Source organism: Acyrthosiphon pisum, chromosome A1, assembly GCF_005508785.2.
Source record: "Acyrthosiphon pisum isolate AL4f chromosome A1, pea_aphid_22Mar2018_4r6ur, whole genome shotgun sequence".
Taxonomy (NCBI): domain Eukaryota; kingdom Metazoa; phylum Arthropoda; class Insecta; order Hemiptera; family Aphididae; genus Acyrthosiphon; species Acyrthosiphon pisum.
The window spans coordinates 8,711,863-8,730,094 of NC_042494.1; the positions used below are offsets into that span (position 1 = coordinate 8,711,863).

The following is an 18,232-nucleotide window of genomic DNA, read 5'->3' on the forward strand; positions in this document are numbered from 1 at the left end:
GGGTATGTGATATTGTTTTACATTTATACTGAAACTGGTTAAAATTTAAAAGATAATTGCTCCATAGATTCAAATTGAATTATTTTTATTTATTGATCCATTTTTCGATGTATACCATGATAACAATATGATGTTTATTGGTCTATTGTTTTTTATATTTTAAAAGTCCTAACATCGCAACGTTTTTTAAGTTTCAAATTGTATATTTTTTTTTAAGTGTCTATTATAAAATTGAATATAATTATAAAATAATGATTTATTAAATAAACTGTTAAATTTTTAATGAAATGCTGTACAATTTCACGAATGCACAATGGTGTAAATTGTTGATGCCAAGCATTTCACATTTTAATGGTGTAACATAAAAACATACGATTATACACAAAAAGTATGAAACGCTCAGCGTGTCATCTGTTTTAAATGTATTAAAAAAAAATTTACTCGCCAATCAATTTTAATAATTGTTTTTATTTATACTTGTCATTACATTAATTGCAATAGGTATACCTGCTCTACGCATTTGTGCAGCTATCAACTAACTTGTTATTTATTTTTTAATTTTTTTCCGAGGATTTTCCGTCTGACGCAATTGACGTGGGGAAAAGTAAGTTCCTATACGAGAGTAGCAGCTAAACGGTTACATACCTACGTTAGTTCCTACAAAATATGATGTGATAATTTATTCCTACACGAATATAAAAATTAGACGTGTAAGTTCTTGCACGGTAAAAAAGTGGTGCGTATGTTAATTCCTACTCGGATAAAAAAAAAGTTGTGATTATCCGATTCTTCCGATTTGGGAAATATAGCTGATATAGTTTTGTATTGATTATTTTACTTTTTATAATAAATTAACTTTGTTATTTTAACTTTATTACAATTTTAGTAAAATTTCATATATTCATATATTTCATCATCTTATATTTATTTGTGTAATGTGATTTTTATTATATTTTATACCTATAATCATCATATATTAATTATTTATTATTGGTATATTTTATTAGGACGTGAATTACTATTACTGATTTCTAAGGATTTATAAGAATGTCAAGAGTTTGGTTTAATTTTGATTCAAAACCCACAAATATATAAAAGATAACTTAATGCACAACTTTTTCGTATTTCATTACAAGGTCAAAACCCACAATTTTAACAATATAATCAAATATCAATAATAACACATTTAGTTTTTTTTTTTTTTTTAATTGATCATGAAGCCCGGCAACTATGGCCATTAGCTGTTTGTTTTTGTTTGTAGGGGAGGAATTGTAAACACGTTTGTTTTGTTTTGGCAGATTTTTTAGTGGGAAATTCTAAATGCGAGAAATGCAAGAAATGCAAGAAAAATGCCGCCCGTGGCCGGATTCGAACCGGTGCCGGCGTGCGTCACAACTGACGCCTTAGTGCTCGTATTACAATCGTTAAACTATAAGGTTAAACACCCGAATTCGGACGGTAAAATCAGTAGGTTAAGCATAATCGAGTTTTAAACTAAGATTGTAAAACGGGCACTTAATCCGCTCGGCCACTCCGTCCCTCACAAATTCTTTTTAGATAACTTTTTTAGGCATACAAACATATGTTGCATGAACAATTACTTAACATTTAATGAATCAATAGTGAAGTTTAACATGGTTTAGTGGCTCATTATTGGTCTATTCAATTGTATTGAACCATTAAATTATTTAAATTTTCATGCAACCTGAAAATAATAATATATTAATAACCTATAGGTACTTATATTATTTTGAGAATACAATAATTGTCAACAATGATTTGATGATTTAAACAATAATTTAATATTGAAAGTTGTGTTCATTTCAGATATAGTGTTAATAGGTTAGGTACATTAGGGTTGCCCTTAGCTTATTCTAGTAAATTTTTTTTGGCACATATTCAACGAATTTACGCGTGGTGCTGATTTATACAAGACGTAAACAACTAGTGGGTCGTTTAAAATCAGCTGATTTTTTTTCAGAGCTCATGTGTACTTTATGATGGTTTATAATATTTGTCGTTTTGTTATCAAAACCATCTGCACAATAATAATTAGACAATAATATTATATTTTTATCTCCGTCTAGACTATATCAAAATGGTATAAGTTATAGAATTAAGTAACTATATTATATAGAAGTTAGATTTTAACGTTATGCTTTGTCTGTTAACAATTTTATTTTATAGTTAGGTATGGTGATATTGCATTTTATAATTGGCAATACTTTAGCGGCAATATTGAATATCTATACTGCCACATTTCTGTCTAATAGGTATAGCGTCCTTAAATACAATACGCGATACAGCCATATTTCAAAAAAAAAGTAGTTTTACATTCATTTTGTAAATCGCCACAAGTCTTAAAGAGTATTTTTTATTATTTAAAAATGTCTCTTTTCAAAGCATGCTTGTAATTACCTAATTAAGTTTTTAAACACGTAGGTACGTGCAAAACTCTTTATAATATCTTTTTTTTAAACTTTAAATCGATTTTTTTTTCACAACTATAGGTACATTTTGAGTTCTGCCTAGTTGGCACTTGTTTCGGGTTAGAACTTCTGACATTTCTAAACTATTGCCTATTCATTCCTACATCGGAGTACATGATAGTTTTGCTATTGTCAAAGTGTCAACTAAAATTAATAATTTCGTTAAAACATTTTGTTTTTATATACTAAACGACGAGGCTATGTATTTTTCTAATACGTATACGTTTTCTTTTGGAAAACACTTTTGATGTAGGTACAGCCGTATATACCGACTATATAGTTAAAGTGCACTGCTAGTTTCACGTAAAGCTATATGTAATTCGATTTAAACTGGACGTCTATAGATTATGTACTTTGCGTTTGTTTAAATTGTAAAATGTTCGTTTACTTTACTAACCAATCGGACAGAATTCGGCCGACATTGAATCGCTTTGATGGCTCGTGATAATAATCGATTTTATATGGATATGCAATTATATACATTGTACGCACTTCTCAAACGCTAGTATATTAGTATAATAGTATTTAGTATACTATCACGAATAGGTCTAATATTATGTTATTATAGTTAAAGTTTTAGTGAAAATCGTATTTTAATGTTCGAATCAATTAACTTTGAAATAAAAATTACATGTTTTTTTCAATATCATAAATTTGGAAGTTAAAGTTGATCAGATTATTATCACAAATTCATCCACCTTGAAATTTCAACATATAAATTTCTCTAGATTTCCAGTTATGTTGGCTGTATATTTATTATTTAACATGCAAATATAATATTTCTTTTACCTATGTATTATACAAATAATTATATATGAATTAAATTACTTTGAATCCTTTTTTTATCAAATAGAAAAACTGAATGGTACCTACTTAATATTTTTAATTCCCATGTAACAATGTCAATATTTTATTGGGTATATATTTTTTATAAATAGGTAGGTTATCATTATTATTTTTTTGATTAAGTACTTTAACGTGTCATGAAATATAAGAATTATTTTTAAAAATTATTATTTTTTTTTGGAATTAACCTAAAAATTATAAACATGTCACGCAAAACTACCTAAATGCCTAGTATACACAATTAAGCAAACTTAACTAAATGTCACTAATCATTATAACTTATAGATTACACAAATATATTATTATATAAATGTCTGTATAAAGATATAAGAACAGTTTTTACCAAGCTTCGCTCGTTTTTTCATTTAAAGCAACGATATATACCAATATATTTGAATGTGATAACATGATGCGTATGTATAGGTACTACGCTAATACTTATACAGCCATACAAAAATTAATATGATTTAATATGCATTTTATTGGTAAGTATCAACTTTTTGTAACAAACTTAAAAACTAATTATTACATTACTAATATATATGCTCATAAAATAATAGCCAAACGTAATATTCTATCAAACTTCTTAAGATAATAATATATTTTATTCCTATAAAATTATCTTACTTGTATACCCACAAATTACGTAAAATGTTGACGTCTTCACTGATATTTAGAAAACTAAATCATAAAAAGTTATTCCGTATTTTTTTTTACTGTTTAAATTTAAATGAAAAAAGAATTGATTTATTCACTAAAAACAAATAATTAAAACTCAATTAATTATTAAAAAAAAGTATAGTTAAATTAATTGGTCAGTATGTAAAACATTAATTATTTTAGTTGATACTAGTAACGTATCAAATATTAAACATTATAAGAAAAGATGATTTTAAATCGCACTTCTCGTTATGAAATGCATGTTCATATTATAATATAGTTTATTATCAATAACACTACGTATATTGGACGATTCATTTATAATCCTTTGATCCGACTACTTATAATAAGTACAATAGCTTCAAAACATAATTTAACTTATAATTTTGATAACAAATTAGATTTGTATAGAATTCATTTCGATTATTATTGTTTTTAATTAACACATGTTAATAATTCACACATTTGTGCAAACTGCTCATATAGGTATTATTTTATTGCGCAATATAATATTTACTTATTAATTTTTGTTGATATATATGCTTAGTTTATAATAAGCCCAAAACAGAAAAATTATTGAAAATGTTTTATTATTCTGTTTAATTTAAAATAACGGTATTTGTTTTAAATTAAGTATTGTGCTGAATATTTTTTTATATTTTAAATGTAAATTATCAAACATCAATAATGTTATAAGCAAATAAATAATTTATTTTATGCTGTTATGATACTAATGACATGTTTAATTTAAATAAAAACCCAAAATATCACAACCTAAAATATGCAAAATATACTTAATTGGTTTCAGTTTTAGATACTGAGCAGAGTTACGAATGTATTAATTTCACAATGATGGATGTTTTTTTTTTGTGTATGTTTACATGATTTATAGTAGACAAAATAATTTTATTTTTAACTTTGAGAATGGTTTTTGGTAGTTTTGATCAAGTTGGCACTTTTAAGAGGCAAAAATTGAAAATTCTCAGTATTTTGCAAAATTAACGAGATAACCAAAAAATTAATCAAGCAAAAACGAGAAATTTTACGGTAAACGAGTTTTCGACAAAATCGATTTGGTTTTTTGGTGTACCTTTAGAGACTTATTGCATTTTGACAACCTGTTCATATTATCATTTTATATACGTCACAGATTTTTAAAAATATTTTGAATTTTCTTAAGCTACGAATAAAGAGTTTTAATTTTTTAGTTTTTTTCCTATAAATGTCGATGAAAAAATGTTTGTTTTATTAGATGCTCGAAAATTCAATATACGGTTCCTCGTGTGCTTTCTATTACAGCCATTTATAAATATTAAAGGTACATAATAACTATTTTTTTTTTTTTATAAGTATTTGAAATTCAAAAGTGAACAAAATTCCTCTACATGACAAACATTTGCAAATTATTTTATAGTTAAAAATGTATAAAATGTTCAATTTCTATAGCTCAGACGCTCAGGATTGAAAATGATGATGAAATCCATTTATCCATTCATATAAATTATTCGGAATCATATCGGTGTATTTATTTATCTTCAAACAATGTATGCAAAGTATAAAATGCATGTTACATTTTATAGATACTTATATTATAATATGAAGATGCAAAGAATTTCTGATGCAAGCGAGTGTAACACAGTTAATAATAATATTGAAAGACAAATACTAATTATTAAATGGAACATTTATAATATTTTTGAATGCATGGTATTTTGTTTGTGTGGAATTAAATACCAATGACATTAAAACAAGATATTATAATAAGAAGTGACAGTTCTTACATTTTTGCTATTGGTAAAACAAGCTAACGATACGCGCTCTGGTGGCATAATCATCAACTCGCATATTCGGAATAATAGATATAATTTTATATTGGTTATTTTACATTTTATAATAAATGAATTTGGTTATCGAAACTTTATACGCTTTTATAGCTAACTGTATACGTTGATAAGTACAATTTCTACTAATATTATCGAATACATATAATATACTTCACTTAAGACAAAATGTATGAGAAATGTCGGGAAAATACATATTACAATCTCCCGACTCCACCTAGGGGGAACCCGCCTAACCATTAGTACGATAGGCGTCGACAGCGCTCCAAGTGTTAATTTGTTTTGCCAATTGGATTTTATAATATCTGAATTATGGCATGATAAAATATTATCATTGTGTAAAGGACGAGAAAATTCACAAAATAAAATTAATTTATTAATAAAATAAAAATTAATGACGACATACTTTCTCATAATGATATATATTATTATTGTATGATGGCAAGAAGTTATAAAATAGTTTTCTATTATTATTTTATGTTTATAAAACTTTACAGTTAACAAAATGGTTAGTATAAGAAAAACTTTTTTTTCGTATTTAATACACATTGCATTTAGGTTACTCAGTAAACAGTAGTTATGTACATAGGTCTAACAATTATAATTAGATTTCAAAGTGATTCATCTTTTTTTTGTTCTATGTTGAAATGGATGCATTTTTATAATATTTAAATTTGTTTGAAACTTTGCATCTATTAGTATACAAAAATGTATTATATTAAAATATTATACAATGGAGTAGGTACTATATATTATTATTAAACTTAGGTTCACTGTATTATGAAAAAAGTACGTTTACTGCAGAGAATATATTATTTTTAAACACAAAAAAAATCAATAAATAAATTCCTGTATTAACATTTACATTTATTCGAAAATAAATGAACATAGAATATTTTAAATTGTTATCAACTAATAAATGTAAATAGTTACACACGTGTTATAGATGGATTTTATTAGTAGGTACACGGTTTTTATTTAATACAACAAATGTAAATTTCACGCACACACAGAAATGGGAACTTTAGTAGGTAGTGTAATATGCAATTTTAACCGTAAACTGTAATTATAATACACGTGAATAATATTAGAATTACGTAGTCCATTAAGGGGAGTTATTAATAACCGGTACACAATTTAAAACAATAATTATTAAATGTTTTAACAATTATTGATACTTACCTACTGTTAGTTATTTAATAACACGAAGAGTATTATGTAATCACAATAAATTGATTCTTAATTATAGTTCAATTTTTTTATATTAAAATAAATAATAAATAATTTATGAATGTCAACAATATAAATATGTAGTCAATTACAATAATGTAGATGTATATAGGCATATAACATCAATGACCATTCGTTTAACTGTTTAAGTGAGTTATGGTTGATCAAAAATTAATCTAATTACAAATTATGTCTCGTCAGTTATTCTAAAATTTGGATAATATTATTATTTTAAACGTGAATTTGATAATTATTACCGCATTCGTTAAATGATTCCGAGTGGAGCTCGCGGTAAATTCAGTCATGTCATCAAATATAGTTTTTTCAACGTTTATTGAAAAAGTTTTTAAAATACTAAACATTCAGAAATAACACATAAGAATTAATTTTTGTTTGAATATTGGTTAAAAATGGTACATAGTTCATCTCCGGGTTTTATTACCCCTATAAAAATTAACATATATTATCCCAGTATAAATTATAATAATAAAAAAAACGCTTATATGATTTTCTACAATCTTTTTATAAAATTATTAAATAATAGGTAAGTCATACAAAAATTAATTAAAATATTTAAGTTTTTAAGTAATTTAAGATATACAAAATGCTATACATTTATTGTTGAAATATAGGTACTGCAAAAAGTTATCCATATCACTTGTGTTCTTATTAATTATCTCTACGTTTCTTCACCATTCGCTCCCACTATATTGTGTCGGCCACTCTTATCTATTTGCTTCTGTTAAACTATGATATCGAACCTTTTATAATTATATGGGTTATTTAACTTTAATAATGATTTAACTTTTATCTAATTAAATGAAAACTATATTTATTTAATATTTCGAAAGAATAATTAGAACCGTTATAATTTAATTTTGATATTTATGAAGGCTAAATTATAACAATATTATAAGCCTATATTCAGCTAATATTAATAAGAAATTACAGGCATAAAAATTAAATTAAATCTCGTTATACCAGCAATGTGTCGTCTTCGTCTTACTAAATAATTATATGTATTAGATTTTTGGGTTTCAGTATAAACTATTTAAGATGAGGAACCTAGTATCAAGTAATCAAGTCTTAGCGATCCAAATTTAATATTTCATACATTTATAACTAAAAAAATGTACAGTCAAATTTATAAAATCTTTTCTCTACATTCATTAGAACTTATTAGTCGAAGTTTTTTCCTTATTGGTTCGTTATTGTATAAATTACAATTATTTAAGAATAATATTATAATTATGTTAAACAAATGTTGAAATGTGAAACATTGTTTTATTATAGTTAATTCAATTTTAAATTCTGAACGGAACAATGAATGTAAGTACTTGTAGGTTTTTTAATCATGTGTTTTAATTTATTTTTGGTGTCTATCATTTCGGTAAAAATGCACGAATCTTCATCTTAGGGGATGGTTTCTGTTAGACAATTGAATATAAATGGTACTTTTTTTCGGGGGAAATGAGAGAGATCAAAAGTATAAAATCTACAATATTTATTTCTCTTGAAAATGTAATACAAGATTTCTCATAAGTAGTTCTTACAGTAATTTATAAATATCAAGTATTAGCATGATTTTTTATATAGACATTTGTAGTAAAATTTTATGAAATTGGATATTTAAATAAAAAATAACAATCTTCCCATTTGTTGTAATTCAAATAATATTAATCTTATGGACTTGAAAATGTTTGTCATTATATATTATATTATTAGTTTATTTACGTACCTACACAATACGTTTTTAAAATTGTTACCCTAATATTGTATTGTATTAACTTATTTAAACCGTTCTGTTACGTTCTTCACATATATTATATTATTAGGAACATGTAAAAAACCGGCATTGTTTTAAAGTGAATTTAACCTATGTACAATGGAAAAATAAACCATAAAATATCCTTATAAATACCTATTTTATAGGTTGACACTGTTTCACACAGATACCTTTTTCGTACGCAGTGATTTATCATTGAATTAAAATTAAACACATTCATTGCAGTGACCAATCATTGAGGACGTAGGGAACACTCAAAACCTACTGTACAGCAGAACGATTTTTTATATTGGGAGATACCTAAGTTATTAAATATTTATAATTATAATAAACTGTTAACTGAATCGAAAAAAAAAACATAAGATACATGAGTACAATGATATATGAGGTCGATTAACCAATGTCTTTATCAAAAACACTTTAAAATATGTATTATCATTTGTAATCAGTAAAGCCAGCGAATTAAATCCTTCGATTATTTTAATGCATTAGATGCTCACATAAGACATAACAACACCAGTAATTCGTAATTGTGACATAATAATTGATCATCAGCAATGGTTACCAATAATAACTTTACTTATCAGTCGTTCATCATACGTCAAAGCTCGTGTGATTTATTAATTACTAATACCGCCAAAGAATTTAGCAAAATTTAAATAGATTAATTTAAATATTAATATTTGTTATATGTTATTATGAATGTGTCGGTATCAAATCCTCGGTATGCTTCTATATTATTAAATTAACAGTTAATACTCCAATGCGATTATTATACGTGAATACCTGCATGATTAATATATTGAGGTGAATATTTAAATTAAACAATTATTACTAGTAATAATTATTATTTATTTATTATTCAATAAAATAATAGCAATATCACATATTACAGTAGATATATTGTATCGTATTCCATTGGCATTCTCTGCAATCTCGGCAAAAAATCCTATAATACCACATACAAATCAATCCAATATTTTATTATTTTATTTTTTATTCGTTTTCAATTTTCATTTCCAAGAAATTGAATTATAGATACACTGCGTACTACTACACGAGATGTCAGATAAAAATATAGTAAAATTATGAAAACATGTGAATAATGTAATATACGTAGCTGTAGATATAAGTACCATCTAACAAAGGTTCAAAGAAACAAAATATATTTATTTTTATAAATCAACTTAACGATTGTAAATAATATATACAACTAAACTAGTGCATTTTATAATTTATAACTAATAAGGAAATACTTGAAGCACTTGCTAAACAAAAGCAATCACTAAAAATAAAATACATAAATAACACGAATCTCATCAAAACCCACTAGATACTCAGATCAATTCTTAAAACTATCAACTGTATAAGTTCCATGTTCGTCAGAATCTCTTTATCTTTAAAGTAATATTAAAAAAAAAAAAATAATAAATAAACATGCAAGAAATTGGATTAGAACACGTTATAATGACATACCTAAGTATAACGGAAATTATCCTTAGTCCATCAGGGACCTATGTCAATAGAAAACATAGAACATCGTTAACATCCGATGAAATAAAGTATCCCAAAACGCTAAGGTAGGTATAGGTATAGAGATAATTTTGGAGCATATTAATCGCACATACAAAATATAATAAAATAATAATATAGTTCTAATATGCCCTAACCTATACCTATCCTGTGAATTGACTAGAGTTTAATTTCAAGTTTCAACTATCAAATATTATCAGTAGTTCCTAAAATACACGAAAAATCATGCTCAAAATAGTATATTGTATATTTGTATATAATAATAATGTTAAAGATCATAATTTAATGGTGTTGAATGCAAAATATACACTCGTAAGTCTTAAAAACATATTATAAAATGTGACTCGGCAGTTATTACCAAATAAAAATATATTATTGGTTATAGCCGTTAGGTTATATTAAATACCTATACTTAATAACAAATTACTTCTCTGTTCGATTCCATATTAAATACAATACTTAATAATTATGGATTGTTGATCCCCAAGTGATATTGTAGAATGTAAGCATTGAAAAAGTAAACGAGGTTTCAGACTTGACGATTATTCAAAAAAAGTCTGCACTAATGAAATATGTTTACAATCAAGTGGCCATCATTCTTCCCTGATAGTTAATTTTTTAAGATGATCGACTTCAATATCAATGCAAATATGAAAAAATGGATAACAAATACATTAAAATGGTAAAGGAAAACAGCTTATCATAATAATATGTGTTAGGTACTTAATGGCTAATAGTTGTATATAATAAATCTCTTCGTCTACAATATTGATGTATTTTGTCGTATTGTACTAATCTATACCTAGATCGCTATAGATATATGTATAATATATACAAAATAATCAAACAAACCAATGTAGGCCAAACAATTTTGACATGGGAGAGGGGGATGTGGCTGAACTTAAACATACACTATTTGATTATTATAAATATTATTAAAAAGGCCATGGAGGGGGATCTATCCCTCTACCCCCCCGCCTTTTGAAGGTTACTGATACGAACAAATACAATACCCAAATACCTTGACGAAATATTCATCCTGAACGCCATTATAAAATGCTATTAATATAATATTTTAATATAATCAAACAATACAATTCCAAAGAATATTAAATTTATAGTAATATTTTAGAAGTTACATGGAAAATACATTAATATGAATAATCGAATTGTTAATATCATATATAGGATCTAGGTATTTTTTTTCGTTAAATAATAATACAAATAAATATTACTACAGACTGCAGTTAATACCTTTTTATCATTATTTCTTACTCTCCAAATAAGTACAATGAGTACTATTTAATTCATACGTACATCACTAAGTCTTGTTTCATTTTCAATTTTGTATTAAACTATAGCCTAACATTTTTCCTTATTGCTTTATAATAATTTATTGAATGTAAAGTTGCTTTTATGATTAAATTAATAAAAATGCAATATTGTTTGAATAAGAAGCTGTATCTACATAAGACAAATATTTTTGTAACTGTTCTTTAATTTACAATAAACATTTTCAAAAAAAAAAAAAAATTAATTACAACAAATTGTATCATGTCTATTGATATATAAAACAGACTTTTAATAATTATTATTGGACATGTTTAATATATTTCTTATTTATAATATTTGTTTCGTATCATACAATTCATACTATATATTTTATGGCAATTTTAGTCTTGTATTAAATTATATTACATCATGACTTTGTAAAGTTATTCATAGTTTCTTTGTATACAGAAGGCAGTTCATAAGAGGATACAGAAAACATAATAATGTGTGTATGTACTGTGTATGGATATATACAGGTATAAGTTAAAAGAGAAGCGTGCAATATATTATTACAGATTACGTTGAAAATCCTTCATAAAGCAACTTAAAGGAAATTACGATGAATAAACTGTTGCATTGATACAAGTATATTGCTATATGGCGCATTGTACAAGTTTCTACGTGCCGTATTGATTTTAGTTAATTTATTTCTTAATTGTTAAGAAATATACAATATTGCGTACATTTTATATTTAAGTTTATGTGATTAATTCATTTACAAGGCATGTGTGTACTAGTGAAAAGAAACCGTTCGTTAACGGAATTCCTAAAGTTAATGAACATCTCATTTAAACTTAATTTGTTTTTTAAAACTAATTACTAAAGAGCATAACAGGTAAATCTTTTACATTATGATTTAGTATTATAATCATACCTTGTAAAAATATTAAATTTTGTTCACGAACGACTTTAGTTGATTTGTGAATAGAAAACAGCCATTATATGCTTGATGGCATAATGTATATTATCTATAGGTATATAGTTCTTTTAATTTTCTAATTTTAATATTTAACTTGGAAATTTTAGATTGAAATATATTTTCCACTTAAAATACTTTAATATAGGTATATAAGTAGTTAATTATATGTATTTATTTTAATAGCCGATATGAGATTAAACTCTAAGATTAAAACCCTAAGATTAAAAACGAATGAATAATACATTTTTTTTTAAAAACACTTGAATACAAATAATGTTACTACCTACGTTTATCTACATTTTTTAAATTATGGTTCGCTCACCAATTTTTATAGTTATATTTTTCCGCATACCCATATACCCTTAAAAACACCATACGGATATGTAAATATTATGATTATATCTTCTGTTATTTTTTTTTTTTTAATATTAACCAACTGTACTCAAAAATGTTTTTTCTTAGACTACCTAGTGATTAATATACTTAGAGAAAATATATTGGCAATGGATGAGATTCCTGTCAGTCCACATTTGATACCAACCGCAGGAACTAATACTAAAAATATAACTATGCGATTAAAAATTGGGTCGCTGTCATCCCAGGGGAGATTATAATTATTACATTTTCTTTGAGAAAACATTTATACTTACTTCTTGCCTTACATCATTAATGACAATGACATTTGTAACGTTAGTAATTGTCTATTGATTAGATTATAAATTATGTCTATATACATATTACAAAAATAGACCAAAATCCGCTCTGTCAAAAACTGGTTTTGCGTAAATATTTCTGTTTTGTCAGAATTCTAGGTTTATAAAAGTATTTTTAGAACACCTTTCATCCCCGTTGTGTCCGTCCGTCCGTTAGTTACCAGTACATAGTTACGACTGTTGACTTTAAGGTATTTATTTATGGTCCGTAGTTACTGTGTACAGCGTATACATAAATGTATTGTGCATGTATTTATAATTTATTGCGTTGTATTAAAATACATTTTGAAATTGGGAATTTAGCACGCTCGCAGGTTGAGCTTTTATAATTTGTTTTTTTTTGTAGTCCCTGATTATTTTAAAAAGTACATGGAAATTTCTATTTGGCTCCCTAAAGTACAAATTCTGGGTGACTTCCCCCTCCCGTCAATCAAACCACATTAAATTTACCTATTGTATAACGCGTAAATACAGATTGTAAATATAATTTTTTTTGTTCAATAAAAACAAAAAAATTACAAAGTACAAACTAGAACTAAATTACTGTCAGAATCACCCTCAATTTTAGAAAATGAAAGCATTTGTGTTTTCAGATCAAAATTTAAAAAACAGCTCACACGTCATGTGTACTTCTTGTTATTTATAAAAAAAAAAATACATTTGTATAAATAAAATCATTAACACACCACTAAACCATTAAAAATACACAGTTGTAATTCAGTTACTAACAAATAGGGGAAGAAGTATTATATTTTAGATCCATTTAAATTGGCAAACATCTTAATGACATGTTAATAAACACGTATTATTACAATGATATATTTATTCAACGAAAATAAAGTAATACATTTTTTTATTAAAAAAATATTAACATTGGGTAATGTTTATATTATTATATCGAATTCTTAACTAAAAACAAAATACATGTAAAGGTCATACATTTTTAAATTTTAAAGCCTGTGTAGAGGATAAAGTGTTGAATACATTTTATCAAGTTGATATTGTTAGGAAAAAAGGGTCTGCAAAGTGTATAGGACAATTTGAAACCGAGGTATATAAAACCTGATTTATTAAATTGGGTCTAGTGGAGAAAATAGCGGGAAAATTGATTAATATACTGTGAAATAAGCACCACCGTATTTAGAGAACGCGCAGTAAGGACTCGGGACTGTGATTGAGCTCTAATTTTATCAGATTTGGTAGTAGATTATGGACAGTACCTACGTTGGCTGGAGTATACCACAATAATAATGTTCATGTGACTAACCTTAAACGCCTGAAATCATGGATAAGTGGGAATGTTAAAATAAATCTTTTTAAAAACAGCTGGCTTGGGATTCCGGCTTGGGATTTTTCCATCCAGATAACTACCTACTTAATCTTAAAACGTATACCTAGTGTTTTTGATGCGATATCACTATTTTCGGTGTAATAGCCAAAAACAGTTTCATACTTATTTCGTAAGTACCTACAAATAAATCCAAGACTGGGCCGTGTAGATATTTGATCAGTAATGATGTACCTGCTCGGTGTCAGAGCTAATTCTGGTTTATAGTGTTATACAGTGTTACTACTTACAATATACCCACCACTACCGTCTACCACTATGTATCTCATAGGTCATTAATTATTGGACGCTCATTGATAGTAGTTTGGAATCCATGTATTCAATAATGCACCGTAATGCAATAGTACTCTATATACGCCGTATACATACATATACGGTACACGGAAAAAGGTATAATAATATAAAGCTCTTAACTACTATATCATATTATGATTAAACCTTCGACGAATATTATAAATTATAACCATACCAAACCTAAAATAATTATGCAAACACTGCGTATTAAATGTACTTACGAGTTACGTACTAAACTATGTATATATCAGTGGCGTATTTAGGTTTTTGTCTTTTGTATGATTTTAAGACTCCGAAAACTTTTGAATATTAAATATACAGCCTATAAGAGGGATTGATTCTCTTGATCCCCCCTCCGTAAATGCGCTACTGGTTTTAATTGGACGATATCAGTAACCAAAATTGAACATAATTAAGAGTAACTAAGATTTAATTTTAAGAGTTTTATCGTCAATACTATAGAAGTTATCCATAAAATAAAAAAATAACTGTAATAAAACATTTAAAAAAATATCAAAGTAACCTCATTTTACATTTGAACTGCATTACATTTTACAAAGAAAACCGATAAGTATTAATTATATTTCTCTTAAATATATTACTAACTTAATACATTTTTAAGGAAAACATTTGTTTTTTTTTAAATAAATGAAATTCAGTATTGGCTAAAAAATAAAAAATAAAATGGGAATTGAGATATTTTACATATTTTAAGTTAGTTTTTACACAATATCATCATATTGCAATGTTGCATTTAAAAATCAAAATTGGTCATTAGATTTATTATTTATTTATGCTAATAATACAAAATTAGTATTCACGAATATATTCTGGAATATACTCTGGAAAACGTACGGTAATCTGTATAAGTTTATTAGTTATATATGTATGTAAAAATGAACTCTTATTTATCCTATGACACAGAAAATTACTAATTAGAAATAAAAAGACTGCAGGCAAAATAGTTTAAATATCTTATCCATGGAATTTTAGTATTTAATTATTTTTTTTTACATCGATCATATTTTTTTATGATAATATTATTTTTTTGTAAAACATGATAGAACTAGTTGTACAATAGGCCTGGATGGTAATATATTACAAACAAAATGAATACCTACTTTTGTATAATGCAACTATAGTACCTATATAATAGGTACTATAAATAATATCATATTATGATTGAACCAAAAATATTTAAATTGTTATTTCTTGTTTAATTTATTTTGGATTCTGGACGAAGAGAGAGAGCTAAAAATATTACTGAAACTTTTATTTATTAATTATTTATAAATTGAATTCTACAGATATCATTTTTTTTTGTCAGTTTAAACAATACATAAAGTATCTGTAATAGATATCAAGATTGTGATTTGAGCATAATGATTTGTATTTCTTATAAGTTATGTTTCAAAATTTTCCAATTTACTAAAGTCATCTATGTTCTAAAAATTGCTGAGGTGTTGATAATTGAAATGATGTAGAGAATAAATTATTTTTGGGTAAACCGAAAAATTCAAATAAAATTTAACCACTTCAATATGAATGTAATATTATTTTGGTAAGCTACTCAGTACTTATGTATTATCTCACTATTTGTTTTATTATCATGTCAATAAAATAGTGAGTAATCGATTATTTCATTATTTGTGGAACAATATGATTATATGAAGCTGTAAATTACATTTAAATTACCTAGTAAAAATATTGTATTTTACTTTAATACTGGTTTTAATATTTTGATCGTAAACATTTCAATATTTTTTGTTTCCAAATACCAGACATTTCTATGTAATATCTAGAGCACGGATTTTTATGCACTAAAAAGTGTCAAAATATGCCATAATATACGCAATTACAATTTATATAAAAATATGCAACATGTATGCAAGAAAAAAACTTTAAGCCGCGTAATATGGTAAAAAAATGTATAATTAAATAATAGGTAGTGCCTAAAAAATGCTTGACAAAATATTATTTTTTACAATAAATTTTGAATTTTGTCAAATTATGCAATAAGGCAATAACCATTAAATATGCAGTTATACGCATACATATTTTTGCTTCAATATGCAATACATTTTACATTCTGGCAAAATATGCATTAAATATGCAGTAATATGAAAAAAAAAATCGTCATTAGCTTCAAACTATTATTAGAATTCGTAAAGAATACTGACAAAAATACCAAAAATATGCAATTGCATTAAAATCTACGCTCTAGTAATATCTTACAATTTAATCTCGTACTATCATCGAGTGTTACATTAATAAGCAGATCCTCTAGAGGTGCGTTCTCTTCATTGCAGTAATTAACCCACGTGATGGCCTTAATTGATATATGTGAGTATTAACTGGCTTTACAATGTATACATGTATATTATAAATATATTGTGTTGGTAAAAATAAAACATAGATAAAATAAAAGCTATACTTTTTGTGGCACTCTTAGCATTGGTTTTTAAAACGATTAAAAATATCCATTTATTGTTTTCAATCCCCACTTTTCAAACATTGTATCTAAAAAATACATATTAATCATATTTTATTCGTTCATTGTCAGCTCATTTTTCCGACAAAATATCATTTCGTTTCTAATGATTTTTCAAAAGCGAATTAATATTCTAAAAATAATAACATATATAATATATTAATATTAATAATTTTATTTGAAATAACATTTTCTTGAGAATAATGTATTAATTTGTTTTTTAAAAAAACACATAACTTTAATTAATGAATTCATTGATTAATACGCTTAAAATAAGTTTCTAATATACGATACTGTACAATTAAATTAAATCCATTCCATAAATCATTATTTTTTCTTAAGACTAGGGACGGGGTCGTAGAGGGAAAAGAACCAATATATTATATAAAATGTATATTACACAATATGTTACCTATATAATTTTGTTTTTTAAAAAAATAGTACACTCTATTTTGGGTTATCTTTACAAAATGTAAACAATACTTACTTTTTTTTTTATCATTATTATAAACTAAAACATTCCTAGCCTAAGTAAGGCTATCTATATCTAGGGATATTTGACAATATACTTATTTTTTAACAGGTAATAACATGATTATTAAAATATTTTTAAGTACTAAGGATAATTAACAATTTTAAGATATACAGAAGTAATAATGTGATTACAATAATATTCAATATTTACATATTTACAATAATTTAATAACTGTGTGTAACAGAGAGGTTGTAGAGTTATCTGGAAGAAGCGTG

The 18,232-nt window shown here is 25.5% G+C and overlaps 1 protein-coding gene across 5 annotated transcripts in view; it reads right to left on the bottom strand.

The window, feature by feature from the left end:
- LOC100166824 (neuropeptide F receptor) overlaps positions 1 to 18,232 on the bottom strand; it is an 89,168-nt gene that overhangs the window by 46,154 nt on the left and 24,782 nt on the right. The window contains exon 1 of one of the 5 annotated variants that reach the window (XM_008185310.3): positions 3,975 to 4,436. The exons of 3 other annotated variants lie outside the window; for them this stretch is intronic. The gene's annotated coding sequence lies outside the window, so the exon portion shown is untranslated. Of the gene's footprint in view, positions 1 to 3,962; positions 4,437 to 18,232 lie in introns of those variants that run through there. One more of the 5 variants, XM_008185309.3, reaches the window with a different exon arrangement.